We start from the raw sequence: 18,050 nt of genomic DNA, 5'->3' as shown, positions 1-18,050 counted from the left end.
GCAGAGTCCTTGTCTTTACTACCTCACAATGCAGAGCTTTCATTATAGTTCCTCCTCTGACTTCCTGCAGCTCAAATCTCAGTGAATCTTTTCCTGGAAAATGACAAATGTTCCTTCTGCAATTTCTTCTATGGACAGTTAGGTTGTAGCCCCATCTAGTTCTTTTCTGATTGCTCCTGCAGGAATCCAATGACCGGGCATCTAGGGAAAGGATTCCCAAGGGGAGAATCAGTTCTCTTCTGGGGACCTGCTTCTGCAGAGTGAAAATCTGGTCTGCCCACACTCTGCCACTCTGCATCCACCTGTGTGACTTCTCAGTTACTCTTCTATGTTCATGAGCAGCAGGACATTAAAATGAAGCTCTTTACACTGAGGCTCCAAATAGTGCATGCAATTGCTCCACATACCAAAGCAAGGTGCTAGATCACCCAAGCAGGATATACCAAGGAGGATTGAGAACCAGGTTTGCAACCCTCAGGTGACCATCCAGCTCCGAGAAAGGAGTAGGAGATTAAAGGGAGAACGTTTTTGGAGGGAATAGTTAGTGTGCTGCGGGTTCCAATCTCCCCATGAAGTAAGGGTGAGAGCGATTCCCTTCTCTTTGAGCCTAGAGAGAAGAGCTTCAAGGAAACCACTGAGAGAGCTTGACCTGTGTTCCCTGGAGCCTCTGGGGGCACGGAGGCTGCTGTCAGATCTATGACCAAGAAACTAAATGTGCAAGGCAACAGGACCCCAACAGAGCAAGTCAGCATGGAGTAAAACCGGATGCTCAGAGGGGCCTTGTAGGCAACTGCTGGAGAAGGAACAGCTTGCCATAAAGGCACTGACAGTGAGAAATCCCAGGAAATAAGAGAAGGAGGGGATGTCTCTGAAGAAACCACTAGCGTGTTCCCGAAAGAGGCAACTTTGAACATCTGTCAATACCAGTCAGTTGTAAACATTCATCATGGTCAGAGGAAGACAATGCCAACTTCAGCGGGGCCAGTCGACTGAGGCCTTGCTTGCCTCCACATCTCCTCACTCTCCCCTTGTCACCACTTCAGTCCTGCATGAGCCGGGAGCATCTGAGTGGGAAGGGGAGGCGGAGAACTAAGGAAGCCCCCCACGTCCCTTTTCCCACTGCAGGCTTCCCACCTTAAGCAGGTCCAAATTGGGAAGGAGGAAAACTTGAATTTTGAATGAAATTTGGAGTTTTGACTATTACACAGAATTAGACATATTAATGACTAAAAATCAAACTTTCTGCAATTTAAAGCAAATAGAAGACGATTAACAGTAACTGAGAAATTTGTGCCTAGATTTCATAAAGAGGCAGGGAAAAATCTAGCTCCACAAAATGTGTTCAAATGGGCTGTGTGGGAAGCAGAGTTGTGCTTAATTGCCCCATAAGTCCTGCGTATACTTGGACAACCATGGCCCCTGGTTCCCTGTCCTCCTCTTCACCGCTACTCAAGTCGCATTGTTGGCGACTGCAGCATCTATGTTGCGATAGTTTGGATTATCACTCAGCAAATATTCACTCTCTTCCCTGAACGATTGGTGTTGGGTTTGGCACCACGTGACCCATCTTTGCCAGTGTAATCTTAGAGGACATGGTGGATACGCCTGAGGGATTTGGCTTGGCTCTGGCCATGGTGATCTGCACGAGATGAACATGTCCCAAGCTGCTAGTGCCCCTTCAGCCTGGCCCCAGAACTAACACACATGCAGCAGACCTGAACCAAACCCAGCACACTACCCACCTGGGCCCAGCCCAGGTTAGCCAACTGATGTGCTGGCCTGTGACCATGACACTAGTGCTCAGTGGTGGTGTACATCATTGAGTTTTGAGGCGGTTTATTATACAGTACTGTTGCAGTAGTAGCTAATTCATATGTAGATAAATATGTGGCCTCTCAGCCACTGACTTCCTTGCTTCAAAGGATCTTTTCTTTCATCTCACCCCAGGCACCAATTTTCATGGTCATATTCTACCATCAATAACTGTACCACCTTGAAATATTGATTTCGAGAGTCTTACTCCATTACCCCTTTTCATTCCCCAATACCTTATGCAACCTCCAATCCACTCGACCCACTACTTTTTCACTTTCCAGCATCTCTACCATTTCCTCACTTTCCACCTAACCCAGCTTAAGTGTCATGGCCCATCTGGTAACTACTCCCTTGCAAAGTAAGAATAGCTAACCCTTATGTAGGGCTTACCATGTGCCAGGCACTGTGCTAAGAAATTTTCCTGTGGTTTTCACTTGGGTTCTCCCAAATCTGAACCTGAGCCAAAGACATTCATAAAGGTAGTTGATTTGGGAAATGATCCCAGGGAGCAGGAGTGAGGGACAAACGCCAGTGAAATACAGAAGGAGGGAAAGTCAATACAAGGGTGCCTTATTGAGTAGGTTACCACCATGGGCAACTGGTGCTCAGCAGGAAGCCTTATAAAATGCTTCTCAGAACTGTCTGCCCAGGGAAGGAGGGCATTTTCCCATGATTCCTATTCCTCACAGACCAAAGGTGGGCTCATGGCTTTAATTCCCCTGCACTTCTAGATTGTGCACATAGGAGTCCCTACACCGTGTCATCAGAGAAGCTCTGGGGCAGGAGGCAATATGTATGCAAGGAGCACCAGAAGTGAGGTGCTGTCAAGTTGCTCCTAGATGAAGCTGGTCAAGCCTGAAGGGAACTGGTCACTGGAGAGGTAGCTGGAGCAAGGAGAGGGTCCAAAAGGCTTGGAGTGGTGCTCAAAGGTGGTGGAGACTCATTCATGTCCTCACAGCAACCCCATTTTTCAGATGAGAAAATTGAGGCAGAGAGGTGTTAAATAACCTGCCCAAAGCCATATAACCAGTAAAAGGCAAAGCTGGATCCGCATCCAGGCAGCCAGATTCCAGAATCTGTGCCCTCAACCACTGTTCTATGTGCCTCTCAACTTGTATACACTGACTTCTTTGCCCTTTTTACTTGTTGGTAAAATGACCTTGTGAGTTTTAACAGTAAGACAGAGCCACTTGAGGCATGTAAAGTGCAGTGGAATATCATTTTAAATATTGATAAGAATTGTATCATCAAAAGAATATGAAAGATTGCAAGGTTCTATCAACTGGGGAAGAAAGTATATTTACATAGCTTAAGGCTCCCCTCAAATTGAAGGGACCTTAGAGTTAAAAGGAAAATAAATGTGCTTATCTCAAGCTCCAGACGAAATGATGAACAAGGTGGAGTTATAGACCTCTGGGGGAGACATGAAATTGGTCACGTGATCTGTGAGACCACTCTCTGGTCCCTGAGACAACCCTCTGCTCACCTCTCATCCCCTCAGTCCTCCCTCTCTTTGCTCTTCTCACTCTCGCCAGGCCACTTTGTTTATGATAGAAGATTCTCCACATTTCCACCACCAGATCTACCAACACACCTACAACTCTACCCGTAGAGTCTGCCTGTCTGGAGTGAACCGACCCTTGGTCTTTAGATTAAATTCTGACCCCTGGCTACTTCTCTGGTCTCTTCTGTTACCACACTGTGCTCCAGCCACACAGGCAGTTTTGCTGTCCCCCACACCCAAGTTCATGTCAGCCTCAGGTCTTTACACTGCGTTCCCTCTGCCTGGAAGGCTTTTCCCTTCTAATCACAACACTGACTTTGAGCATTCAGATCTCAACTCGAATATTGCCACTCAGCCCTTTCCCTGACCACTCATCTAAAGCAGCATCCCCTGCTGGCTCTCTACTTCTTGAAAGTACAGGATTTGTCCCTGGCTTAGAACAATGTCTGTGGTTGGTGAAGGATCCCTGAATTCCTGTGGTCCTCATAGTTCTCTCGGGGCTATGAGGTCCCACCTGGATGAGGCAGAGTCTGTCAGCTTTGCTTTATTTAGTTTCTCATACATATAGCAAATCATACTATTGTATACCACAGTATTATATAATAGATCATTACATGATCATGACAGCATACTTACATCTCAGTAAGCATACAGAGATGATAATCAATACTTTGAAAAGCAATTGAATATAACCTTTACCAGGAGATGGGAAATGAAGGTAAAAAATGGCAGCCTACTTGCACATTTTTGGGGAAAAAAGTTGAAGCTATTGGCTTCATTATTAAATAGCTGAATTATACTTTATTATAGTTAACATATAATATATAATAGAACATTTTTAAAATAAACTAAAATGTACCGTATTTTTTAACGTGTTTTTTGCATATAATTCTGATAGCTATGGAAGTTTGCTTTATTTAATCTTCCTAACAAGGTGGTTATTATTATACCTATTTTGAAGATGAGGAAACTGATGCTGGGAGTAGGACACTCATGGGCCTAAAAGGACTTCTGGGAAAACTTTGTCAGATACCTTGGCTTTCCTGTCTCTCATTCCCTTGACTGTTTTCACCCAGTTCGAAACCCTGGTTCCCATTTTCGAGGAGGCTCACAGTGATCTGGGAACTGATCTTTGCTCACTCCTGCACCTTCCTCTGGGCTTCTACACTGAGCTCATATGCTGTTTTCTTCTATCGACTCTGCTCAGCTCTTGGTTTCCATCCCTTTCAACTCCATATTGCACTGGGAGGATGTCTTAGTCAGCTTAGGCTGCTTAACAAATTGCCACAGGATGGGTGGCTTAAACAGCAGCAATTTCTCACAGTTCTGGAAGCTGGAAGTCTGCGATCAGGGTGCCAGCAAACTCAGCTTTTAGCGAGGACTCTCTTCCCGGCTTGCAGATAGCTGTCTTCTTACGGTGTTCTCACATGGCAGAGAGCAGAGAGAGAGTGAGCAAGCCTTCTCTCGTGTCTCTTCTTATAAGGACACTAATCCCATTCATGAGGGCTCCATCCTCGTGACCTAATTACCTCCTGAAGGCCTCATGTCCAAACACTATCACACTGAGAATTAGGGTTTCAACCTGAATTTTGGGAAAACACAAACATCAGTCCATAGCAGAAGACAGCAGTGGATGACCAAAATCCAACTCATGGATTTACTGAATATTTTCATGCTAAAATCTTTCCAGAGCATGTTCTCTACACTGTTGGTCCCCCTGGATTCCAAGGGGTTGTTTGACATGCTCTTTACCTCTCGTCACCCCTCTTTTACTGAAGTTAAAGCTCCGCATGGCCAGGGACCTTGTCTGCCGTTCAACACCATCTCATCAGGACCTAGAGCATTGCAGGCAAGTGATTTCTTGGATAAATCAGTGAGAGGATGAAGAAAATGAGCATCATGGGCTGGCAGGGGCAGCTAGCAGCACTGGCAGCTGTGCTGTGGGATGGCCAAAGACAGCGGGCAGCTCTGGATATGGAGAATGTAAAATAAAACTGGATTAATTTGATTTTTATCAGCAGTTGATTTTTAGAATAATGAAATAAAATAGTACAAAAACAACTTGGATTAGCAAATGTTTCTTTTTTAAAAACTTCCTAGAATATTAAGACAGCTTTGTTGATATGTATTTCACATACCATAAAATTCACTCATTTAAAGTGTACAATTCAATGTTTTTTAATATATTCACAACTATCACCGTAATCTAATTTGTAACTGTTCCCACAATCTAATTTTAGAATACTTTCATACCCGTTAGCAATCACTCGCCATTTCCCTGCCTTCTCCCCAGGCCCTGGACGCCACTAATTGCTTTCTGTTTCTGTGGATTTGCTTATTCTGGACACTTCATATAAATGCAATCATACAATATATGGTTCTTTGTGACTGGCTTCTTTTGCTCAGCATGATGTTTTCGGGGTCATCCATGCCAGAGTGTGTTTTAAGGTATGTCATGTCCTTACTTCTTTTGTCTACTCTCCTCCTTCCCTCAATAATCTCATCATGAGTGATGTCTATATATTTTGTAAGTTTCTATAACATATAAGATGGTTATTGTTCATTCAATACTCATTTGCTACGTAATTTTATTAACTTTCTTCACCTCTCTCTACTACATTATAATGGTGGATACCATACTGTTTGTATCCCCACCACAGCGCAGGGCTTTACCCATAGTTGCCCTTGTTGACTAGCGTGCAATGATCACTGGTCCTCAGGATGATTTCCGTGCAGCACCATAAGATTCAGAAGCCTCCAGAGAGAGTCACAGCTCTCAGAAGCTGGATGTGGATTGCACACCAAGTTTGAAACTTCTCAGGTGCTGAAGTGCCAGATGGAAGAAGCCAAGCAGAACATTTGTGGTGTGAGAAAAAAATGGTAAGCTTTCCCAGGATGACACTTGGGTTTGTCTCTAGCAGGATGCTTATCTCTCTGCAGTGGTGACTCGCTGCCATAACTGACAGCTGGAACAACTGTGGGTAGGAGAGATAGGCCTGGCCACCCAGCCAGAGACGAAGCAGTTGGGTTTAGGTTATCTCCAGGGAAGCAGAGAGCAAATCTGATAGTCTCGTCGTCTAGTGAGTTGTTTTTTCTTTCATGTTTAAACACATTTTATTTTATTGAGTTCATAAGAGTTTACATCAATGTGAGATTTCAGTTGTACATTACTTCTTGACTGTCACCACATAAGTGCTCCCCTTCATCCCCTGTGCCCACCCCCACTGCCCTTCCCCTGGTAACCACTGAACTGTTTTCTTTGTCCACGTGTTTGTTCATATTCCACATATGAGTGGAAGCACCTGGTGTTTGTCTTTCTCAGTCTGGCTTATTTTGCTTAGCACAATTCCCTCCAGGTCCTTCCATGTTGTTGCAAATGGGATGATTTTGTCTTTTTTCTGGCTGAGTAGTATTCCATTGTATATTTACACCACATCTTCTTTGTCCAATCATCGGTTGATGGGCACTTGGATTGTTTCCAAGCCTTGGCTCTTGTGAATAGTGCTGCAATGAACATAGGGATGTGTATGTTACTTTGGATTGTTGATTTCGAACTATTTTGGTAGATATCCAGCAGTGGGATAGCTGGGTCATATGGTAGTTCTATTTTTAGTTTTTTGAGGAATCTCCATACTGTTTTCCATAGTGGCTGTACCACTTTGCATTCCCGCCAGCAGTGTACAAGGGTTCCCTTTTCTCCACACCCTCTCCAACATTGGTTATTTTTAGTCTCAGTGATGATAGCCATTTTAACAGGCATAAGGTGGTATCTTTGTGTAGTTCTGATTTGCTTTTCCCTGATGATTAGTGATGTTGAAGATCTTTTTATGTGTTTTTTAGCCATCTGTATACCTTCTTTGGAAAAATGCCTGTTCATTTTCTCTGCCCATTTTTTGATCGGGCCGTTTGTTTTTCTGTTGTTCACTTGCATGAGTTCCTTATAAATTATGGAGATTAACCCCTCATCGGATATATTATCTGCAAATAATTTCTCCCTATTGATGGGTTATCTCTTTGTTTTGATCCTACTTTCTCTGGACTTGCAGAAGCTCTTTAGTCAGATGGACTCACACTTGTTTATTTTTTCTTCTGTTTCCCTTGTCTGAGAAGACATGGTATTCAAAAAGATCCTTTTAAGTTCGATGTCAAAGAGTGTATTATCTATATTATCTTTCAGGAGTTTTATGGTTTCAGGACTTATCTTCAAGTCTTTGATCCATTTTGAGTTTATTTTTGTGTATGGCGTGAGATAATGGTCTACCTTCATTCTTTTGCATGTGGCTGTCCAGTTTTCCTGACACCATTTATTGAAGAGACTATCTTTTCTCCATTGTATGTTCTTGGCACCTTTGTCGAAGATTGGCTGTCCGTAGATGTGAGGTTTTATTTCTGGGCTTTCAGTTCTGTTCCATTTATCTGTGCCTGTTTTTGTACCAGTACCATGCCATTTTGATCACTATGGCTTTGTAGTACATTCACTCTGCCATGATGCTGACATCACTCCTGGTTAGTTTTTATCATCAGCTTCTGCTGACCTTTCCTTCTCTGCTGTTCCTCTGTGCTGGTGCTGGGATAGTGAAGACAGCAGCTAAGCTGGTTGTTGGTTGCTGGCCATCACCTTGGTCACGGTGTGAGAACCATTTTCCGCTGGGAATGATGACTCCACTACCTTCAGCAGAGACCTGGATGGATGCTTCTGCAAGAATGATTTTTTGGCTCCAGGTGTTATTTATTTGGGGTATTGTTTCTCCTCTTGGAGGGCTCCAGACCTCAAGGATGTAAGGTTTTTCTGCCTGATAGAGCAGAGAACAGGGACTTGGCAGAGTTGCTCTGGTTCCTCACATGTGACTTTCTTTTTGGATATTTTCTTAAATCTTCTCAGTTTCCTATCTGGCTGATGGATACCTAAAGCTGACCATCCGTTCTCACCATTGGATTACAAATATTTAAATACAAATGTAAAGTCTTTTTTATATAAACTATATGCTGTATCACATATACACATAGTTTATATTTGTAGCTATCATCCTTGCAGAAGTAGTTGCATATGATTTTTCCCCCTTAGAAGGAGGAGATGAAGAAAGTGAGAACTTGGATGAAACCTATTTGTTGGCCAAGGACTCGCCTTGGGGGACTATTCTAAGAGCCCCTCTACCTGAAAATCTTTCTCCACTTTGCACTGTGCAGTCGCCGATATTCTTCCATTACTCTGAGTTTTAAAAAGGATTTTTTTTAATGAAAGTAATCTTGGTATGGGTAGCACCTAATTAACTTTTAACCATAAGTATTCTAGACAAAAACAAGTTTGTCAAAGACTTGACACGCAAATTTTTCAATACCATGAACTAAGGGAAATTGAGATACTGGATGTTTGGGTCTTATTCTTGGGTGGACCAGGCTGGAGGTAAGACGAAGACGGAGCAGGAAAGGAAAGATCTGGAAGCACAGTGCTATGGAATACCGGTCACAGTGGAAGTCATCATGGACATCCATCATTTTTGCCTGCCAGCACCCTAGTTTGAACACTCTGATTTTGCTTTGGGGAAACCACGGCCTCTCATTGAACTTACATCTGACAACATTCAATGAAAGTGCCTACCCTTCCCTGACTGAGGCTGGGCCAATCAAACACCCTGATTCAGAGCGCTGAAGGTCGACTCCTACGACCCCAGGTCAACCATCTCTTCCACCTCAGTTCTTTTCACTTCTATAACCAATGCATCTTTCTGATCAGCACCCAGGTTAAGGAGGCCAAGAAATTTATTTTACAAGCAGTGGCTTTCTTTGTTCCAATTGAGCAGACATTTGTTGGCCCTAAGTGCTCATGTGGACACAACTTGGTCAAGTCTGGGCTAATTTAACTGCTCCATGTTACGTTTAAAGTGTAGTGCTAGTTTACATGGAAATATCAGATGAAAGTGAGTGGCTCAAAAGATTGCAGTTACGATTAAATTATACTATCATTAGGAAAGACTGCATAAGAGGGACCCCCTAACCCTGAAGATTAGGGCCTCTTTGTCAGGAAACGAAAATCTGTCACTTGTTGGGTACCCACTGTGTCCCCATGAGCTTCATCAACATTCTCTGTAACCTCCCGCCAACCTCCCGAGGGAGAGGAAGAGGGACAGAGGGGAGAGCCCATTTCTTCCACCCCATGTTAATCTTACAACCGAGAGGAGCACAGTGTACCTGATTCAGAGCCTTGCTCTGCCCAATGTTTTAAGGGGAGCAGGCAGCTGCTGGGGGCCGGGGAGCAGCTCTGTGCGTAAGTGACAAAGGGACAAAGGGATGGAGGCCAACCTGGATTTGCAGATAAGGATCTTTCCAAGGGCAATTAGAGCCCATAACTGACAGAGTTCCAGTGAAAGAAATGTTCATTAAACCCTGGGGTTTTTCAACATCCCAGCTACCTTAAAGAGAAAGAATGAAAAGTCTCTTCTTAGAGGAGAAAAAGAGAAATGAAAGATAAATTATGTTTCATAAAGTATATAACTGGATCATAGAATTTTAGAGCTGGATGGGGTATTAGAGAGAATCTAATTTAAATGTCTCTTTCTTTACCAACAGAAGTTTTAGGAGGTAGACATAAATTGTCCAACATAGCTTGTCGATGGTAGAACTAAGAGTTAAACCTAATCTATTAATTCCTAATGCAGTGCCCTTTCTATTGATCTTATCTAACTTTTTTTTTTTACTATTCTTTAAATTGTTTCTTTGACTCATGCATGTCAATGTGTTAATCAAAGGGTAACATTAGAAAATCACTGTGGGGGACCAGCCCGGTGGCGGAGCGGTTAATTTCGCACGTTCCACTTCGGCAGCCTGGGGTTCGCTGGTTCAGAGCCTGGATGCAGACATGGCACCGCTTGGCAAGCCTGCTGTGGCAGGCGCCCCACAAATAAAGTAGAGGAAGATGGGCACAGATGTTAGCTCAGGACCAGTCTTCCTCAGCAAAAAGAGGAGAATTGGTGGCGGATGTTAGCTCAGGGCTAATCTTCCTCAAAAATAGAAAAAAAAAAGAGAATCACTGTGGATAATTTTATTTCTAGATAAAACCCAAGGGAGACTTGAGAACTGCTCTCAGTTATCCACCCCAACCAGGGAGATTGGCTCATCCAGTGTCAGAATTGCAGACAGAACACTTGGAAAGAAAGAAACATGAATTGAAAATCTTGGTTCCTGGCAAATGCAATCTACCCCCAATGAATTTGCATATTTAAAGAGACTGCAGTGTTAAGTGGAAGGATAGAGCAGGGTCTTTGAAAAAAATTCCTCGTCTAAATATTCTTTCCTAGTTTTGTGATTTTTAGACAAGTTGTTTAACCTCTCTATATCTCAGTTTCCACATTTCTGAGACACAAATAATACAATCACTGGTCCTCTCGAGCAATGGGTCTTTAAGGTTGAAGGGTCAGTCTGCAACTAAAATGGGAATGCATTTGGGCTGAACTTACATCTGAAACCCCAGCCCTGGCACCTGGCAATACACAGCATTTGTTGAGTGACTAACTGACTGACTGAAGCGTACTGAAAGGCCCACTGCAGAGACTGGCTGGAAGGGTCTGATGAGTGGAGGAGGTGTGGCTGTTGAGAAAAGAAGAAACCAGAGAAGGGACATCTAGCTTCCTTCCTTTAAGGTATGGCCTTAACATGGGACTACGCTGCTTTCTTGTTCCCCATTGAAAACGGTAAAAATAACAGGGAAAAATAGACACGAGAGTAATGAAATGAAGTCAAGCACATACAGTAAATACTAAAATGGTAATAAACATTCTGCTAAATGATAAGATTTCTTTTCAAGGACCGGTGAAATCTGTTTATTATAATGAAGATGACAGAAACCAACCTACCATAACCTGTTCTGCCAAGGTGGCTGTGTGGGAGTTCTGGAGCAGGATTGTTTCTGAGGGACGGCACTGAAAGCAGGCCAAGTCAGAGGGAGGACTCAGTTTGGGGAGCTGAGGGCAGAGTGTCTTGGGGCTCCCCCTTGGGGGGAGAGGCCAGCTAGGCTACCATCAGGGAAGCTGACATTCCACTGACTTCTCCCCATCCTTCCTCCCTTCTACTCACTATCCCTCTTACCTGCACCCCACCCAGACCCACAGCTTAATGAGCCACCTCACAGCCCTGAAGAAACTCAGTCCTCCCCTACCTGGCATTCTCCCTCATTACTGCCTCAAAATTCCTGCAGATCTTGACAAGGGACACCTTCTACATGCTGTGAAGGGACGCCTTCTACATGCCGTGAAGGGATATCTTCTACATGCCCAAGAAACTGCTGCTTCATCAAGGTTGTATCTCCTCTAATTTGCTGTTGTTGACTGGTGTGAAAAAGACAGGATTTATAAGCTGGGACAATTGATCCGGAAGGGATGTTACTCTGATAGCTGGCCTTCACGGACAGCTCAAGCTGAGTGAGTTGCACCAAGGTCAAAGGCCACAGGAAACATGGTGGCATGGTTTGTGGTATGTATAATTGACAAGGCACACTGTGAAGACAAGGTTGGTAACTAGAGTGGACAGCAGTAACTGTAATTTTTGTCTGTCCACTGAGCTTTCCTATCTCCTTCTGCTTCTTTTGGTGAACTCCTTATCCACTCCACATAGTCTAAGTAAAGCTGTTAATCAGAGTGTATCTCTTCCCTACCCCATGCCTCCTACACAAAGCCCACAGGTGTGGGCATATGGCTCAAATTGGGAAAAGTTATTGATTCAGGGATAGCCATACACCTGAGCCAGGCCAGTGTTCTCCTTGGAACATCTCTGTGGGAGCCAGCAGGGAAGGCTGCTAGGAAAACACAAAGAATGAAGAACATCAGAGACAAGTGGAGGAAGAGGGATGGGCAGGGAGTGGGGGACAGAGAGAAAGAGAGAGAGAGGATGAACTGACATTGTTAGAGCTTATGGGTCCATCCACACTAGATCTACCTCTTGACTTCCCAGTTGTTTGAGCCAATATCTTTTCTTTTTCATTGCATACATAGAGTTTAGTTTCTTTCACTTGCAACCAAATGAGTCTTGACGAATTTAGTTGCCAAGGTGGGACAGATGGCTGATGGAGCAAGACTGGATGCTTTAGGAACTCAAGCATCAAGTGCTGGGTGTGTTTAGGGGTTCTTAACATATGAATCAGAGATAACTCATCAAAGGAGCTCCACTTTCTCGAACAGACACAAAGCTTATAAGAACCAAGACTAAGGGCCAGCCCAGTGGCGCAGCGGTTAAATTCACATGTTCTGCTTCCGCCGCCCAGGGTTCGCCAGTCAGATCCCGGGTGCAGATCTAGCACCGCTCATCAAGCCATGGGGTGACAGGTGTCCCACAGATAAAGCAGAGGAAGATGGGCACAGATGTTAGCTCAGGGCCCATCTTCCTCAGCAAAAAGAGGAGGATTGGTGGCAGATGATAGCTCAGGGCTAATCTTCCTCAAACAAATAAGATAAAACTTTTAAAAAGGCTCAAGACTGTGCTGAGGGAAAAATCTCACTGGAAATCTTCAAAGCTCACTGACTTTTGTCTGATTCTTCCAACAGCTAAGTCCATGCCATACGCAAATTGTGCAATGGAAAATGGTGAAATGGGGACTCATGCATGGCTGCTAGAAGGGTAAACTCACTCAGGCTTTCTAAATAGACATTTTGTACGATGTACTAAAAACCTGAAAATGTACCTATTTTGTTTGTTTTTGTTTTTGTTTTTGTTTCTGAGAAAGACTAGCCCTGAGCTAACATGTGCCACCAATCCTCCTCTTTTTGCTGAGGAAGACTAGCCCTGAGCTAACATCCATGACCATCTTCCTCTATTTCATATGTGGGACACCTACCACAGCATGGCTTGCCAAGTGGTGCCATGTCCACACCTGGGATCCCCTGGTGAACTCCAGGCCACTGAAGCGGAATGTGCAAACTTAACCACTGTGCTACCGGGCCCCCAAATGTGCCAATTTTTGACCCAGCAATTCTGATGTTTCAGGTCCAGTATGGGTCCCCAATTTCCTAGAAGGGACTCTGGGAAATAAACTTCCAAGTTAAAAGAATCTATTTACATAATGTTAAGAAGAATACCTAAGTTGAGAGTATTCATGCCATTTGTTACCACAATTCTGGTTTCATGTTGGAAGGATCTGGCAAGCACTACCCCTTATAATTCCAGCAATAATAACTTTTATACTTTTGACTTGCATTTTAAACAGTAAATGCACTCTGGAAGAGGCATGCGTTGCAATCAATTGAATTAACAACACCCACCTTATCCCCACCGAAGATAAGCTTCGTGAGGGCCAGGATTTGTGCCTGTTTTCTTTACTATTTGTCTCTACTAATTAGAACAGTACCTGGCTTAATAAATACTTATTGAATGAATATTTCTAGAAAATGACTTGGGAAGATAGAAAACCATTATTGTACTTCCTTTTTCCTGTGAGTATTATGAGTCTAAAGTACGACAAAGACCAATGTTTTATACTTCTTAACTCAAAATTATGTATATGGATTAATAATGTAACAAGTAGAACCTGAATCTGAGGACAATGTTTCTGGGATGTTTACAGTTACCTATGTGTTTCCATTTATCAGGGAGAAAATGAAACTCTCTCTTCTGTGTAGATGTTTCTAGAAACATTATGGATACCACATTGGGTTAGTAGATGCAACAGAGTTATTGCCCTTGATCCAATTATGGTACATGACTCAGGTTCTTGTGCAGGTGCCGATAAATCAATAGAGGGAAGACCGTTGGCTTGCTATGAATGCTCATTTTAGGGGAGCTGCTGCTATTTCACAGAAGACTAAGGATCCAGTTTTAGGTGTTATGGATACCTAAGCCTCTTACTTAAAGAAATATTCCCTTTATGGCAGGCTTTTAGGTGAGCTAACTCTGATTCTTGGCAGAACTCCCTATTAAAGGTTGAATGCCTACATTTATTTAATTTTGGTTTCAATTCTGCTTGGGCATAACAAGTGAGATCGTGTGGCTATTTAAGGCCCCTTCCACTCTGGTTCTATATATACAAGGAGCTTTTAGTAAGTCTTAGGGGGTGATTTTACTCTGAAGCTTTATGTTGTTACAGTTTTCCTCACTGCCCAGACGGGTCTTAATATTTGGTGTGACCATATATTCTCTAGTTCTGAGTCAATCATAGATAAGGTTAAAGTCAATCTCTTCTAAAAACAAGTTTCTGGGTGGGAGGCGGGTGGCAGTCGGGTGGTTTTTGTGTCCCCTGGGGTAATCCAACCCCGAGAAGTCTGTTGTCTGGCTCAGCACTATCTGCGGATTTGGAAATCCACCGCAAGGCATTTCCCGGCATGCTTCCAAGGATGCGTGTGTCTTTCTGGGCGTGAGAAATTTGAAAAATCCTTCCATAAGGGGATAAAGGAGTGATATAAATGGTCCTGTAAAAGAGAAATCACTGTGTGATGTGATTGCAGGAGAGCAACTGTCTGCAATTGCTGCAGAGGTCAAACTGGTGAAAGCATAATACCACAAACCTCTTAAAAAGCTCCGAAGGGTGAGCAACCTGCCACCACCCCCTCCATCCCCTGAACGTGTGGTGCGTCAAAGACACATTTTAAAAGACTATGGTGTAGAAAGAACTTACATGTGGTGGAAAAAATCAATTCAGTCTCTATACAGCGGGGATGAAGAAAGCATTAGGCAGCAATTCTTTACTTACAGAAATTTCCCTTTCCATCTTTCTTTCAAAAGTCTGAGCAAAACATAGATAAACTCACTCCTTCGTGTTTGACTTCAAAGTAAACCATTGGAATCTTGCTTGGGGTAATTCAGCAGGAAAAATAAGCTGATTTTCCCCATCTGTTAGGCAATGAGACTTGAAGGATCTGTAGCTGTCATGTTCACTAGACATTGAAAGATAATACTAAAATAGCGTTAAAAAATTATTCCATTGATTGAAAAAGAAAGCAGTCTCTAGCTCCTCCATCAGCGCATTCTGTATTCAGCAGTGCCTGCAGCACATCCTTGAGCCTGGAGCTTCACAGAGCCGGTTCCGTGAGTCTAATTCAGACTGTTTGTTTGTTTTGTGGGGCACCTGGTCTGATTCATTCTGATCCTGATTTACTTGGCTGCACTGGAAGCCTTGTGGAACTGTTTGGGTATCAATAATTCTCTTTCTTTTCTCAGTAGAAAGTTCAAGCCTTGTATTTAAAGCTTGCTTTCTATATCTGTCAGAGACCACCTGCAATATTAAACCTCTTTTTTTTCTTTTTGTCTTTTCCTGTTTTGGTTCTCTCTTTCTTCAAACAGCTGCAGATTCAGACTTAGCACCACACAGACCCTAATTCTTGCCCTGATAGGAAATAGTATACTAGGAGACGCTAGCCCAGATGCCCTTTGCTCTGGCGTCAGGTGGTTCTTGAGCAGTATGCCTTATCTAGCTTTAAAATTTTGCTTCCTGGGTTCAAACTCTTCACCTGTTCCTGACACAGATAACCGCATCCCCTTCGTCTTTGTCTTGGCACCTGGAATCCCAAGCTGTTTGGATCACTGCTTGATCTGTCTATAGCTAGAGACCGTGAATTTGTTTACCATCTTTCTTTGCATTTATCTGTACATATTTTATATCACATTTTTAAAACTTAACATAACTTTTTTCATTTTATTAAAAATTATCCATAATATTTAAATTTATTTCATTGATATTTATCTTATGAACATTTAGGTGATTTACATAAATATATAGTTTGAACATTCTACAGTATGAACATGAACTTAATAGTGTGAAGATTTTTGGTGTTAATAAACATTTCCTAGAACGTGAGTTTTAATAGCTGTATCATATGGATGTGACTTAACCAATTTCCAGTGGTTGATATTTAAGTTATTTTCAATTTTTCGCAATGGTAAGTAATGCTATATATATAATTCTTGTATACATCTTTGTATATAAAGTTTTGAATGAACTTCAAATTATTTGCTTATGATAAACTCAGGTTTGGAATTATTGGGTCAAAATGTATAAACATTTTTAAGACTTTTCATACTATATTGTCAAATGGTTTTTGGCTAAATTATGTACACTTCCATTAGCAGTGTATGCAATTTCTGTTTCATTTTAGTCTTATCAGAATTAGTATTATTTTGAAATTTTGATAAATTAAAACAATATCTTATTAATGTTTTAATTTTTTTACTTCTCTGATTATATTATGTGATTAATTTTTTCACTTATTTAGTACACATTTAAATTTCTCTTTTGTCTATATTCTTTATCTATCTTCTGTAATGGTTTCATGTTTTTATTTTCAATTTGGATCAAGTGTTTAATATACTAAGAATATTTTCCCTTTAGCTACCATTTTGCCATATGTATTTTTCAGTTTGTTGTGTGCATCATCACATTTTACAATAAAATTTGCTTTGCTGACATTTTGAATTTTTACATGTTCAAATCTGCCACCCTTCTTTTATGATTTCTTTTATTGCTATTGCACTTGGATAGTTATTCCTTACTCAGCTATCAGATAAACACATTCATTTGAATTTCCTAATCATGCGAGCTGCCTTATGAGAGATGCTAAAGGGAATTCTTTAAGTGGAAATATAAGGATGCTAACTAACAATATAAAAACAATATGAAAGTATAAAACTCACTTTAAGAGTAAGTAAATGTAAGAATATTGTCAAATTTAGAAGACTCTAATACTGTAATGGTGGTACATAAGTCACTTTTAACTCTAATATAAAAGTTAGAAGACAAAAACTTTTAAAATAGCTATAGCTACAATAATTTGTTAATGGATACACAATATATAAGAAATATAAACTGTGACGTCAATAATATAAAATGTCGGGGGAGGAGAAGTTAAAGTGTAGAGTTTTTGCATACAGTTGAAGTTAAGTTGTTTTCAGCTTAAAATAGACTGATATAGCTATAAAATGTTTATGTAAGCCTCATGGTAATCACAAAGAAAAGAACCTGTAGAAGATACACACAAGAGAAAAAAGAAAGAAATCAAAGCATACCAGTACAGAAAAATCATCAAATCACAAAGTAAGAGAGCAGGAGAGGAAGAAAGGGACAAAGGAACTATAAAACAATCAGAAAGCAATTAACAAAATGGCAATAGTAAATCCTTACCTATCAATAATTACTTCAAATATAAATACATTAAAAATTTCAATCAAAAGACATAAAGTGGCTGAATGGATTAAAAAAAGAAGATCCAACCGTATGTTTCTACAAGAGACTCACCTTAGCTTTAAGGACACACACTGGAGGCTGGAAATAGAGGAATAGAAAAGATACTCCATGCAAATGGAAACCAAAAGAGAACAAAGGTGGCTATACTTATATCAGACAAAATAGACTTTAGGTCAAAAACTGTCAAGAGAAAACAAGGTCATTATATATTGACAAAAGGGTTAATTCATCAAGAGGCTATAACAACTGTAAATATATATGTATCCCACACTGGGGCACCTAAATACACAAAGCAAGTATTAACAGAACAGAAGGTTGAAATAAACAGTAATACAATAATAGTGGGGGGGCTAGCCCCATGGCTGAGTCATTGAGTTTGTGTGCTCTGTTTCTGCAGCCCAGGGTTTCTACAGTTCAAATCTTAGGCATAGACCTAGCACCACTCATCAAGCCATGCTGAGGTGGTGTCCCACATAGCACAACTAGAAGGACTTAGAACTAAAATATACAACTATGTACTGGGGGGCTTTGGGGAGAAGGAGAAATAATAATAATAATAATAATAGTAGTAGT

The sequence above is a fragment of the Equus quagga genome, chromosome 18, assembly GCF_021613505.1.
Source record: "Equus quagga isolate Etosha38 chromosome 18, UCLA_HA_Equagga_1.0, whole genome shotgun sequence".
Lineage (NCBI taxonomy): Eukaryota > Metazoa > Chordata > Mammalia > Perissodactyla > Equidae > Equus > Equus quagga.
The sequence above is the reverse complement of the archived record's forward strand: the minus strand, read 5'-3'. Positions refer to the sequence as shown.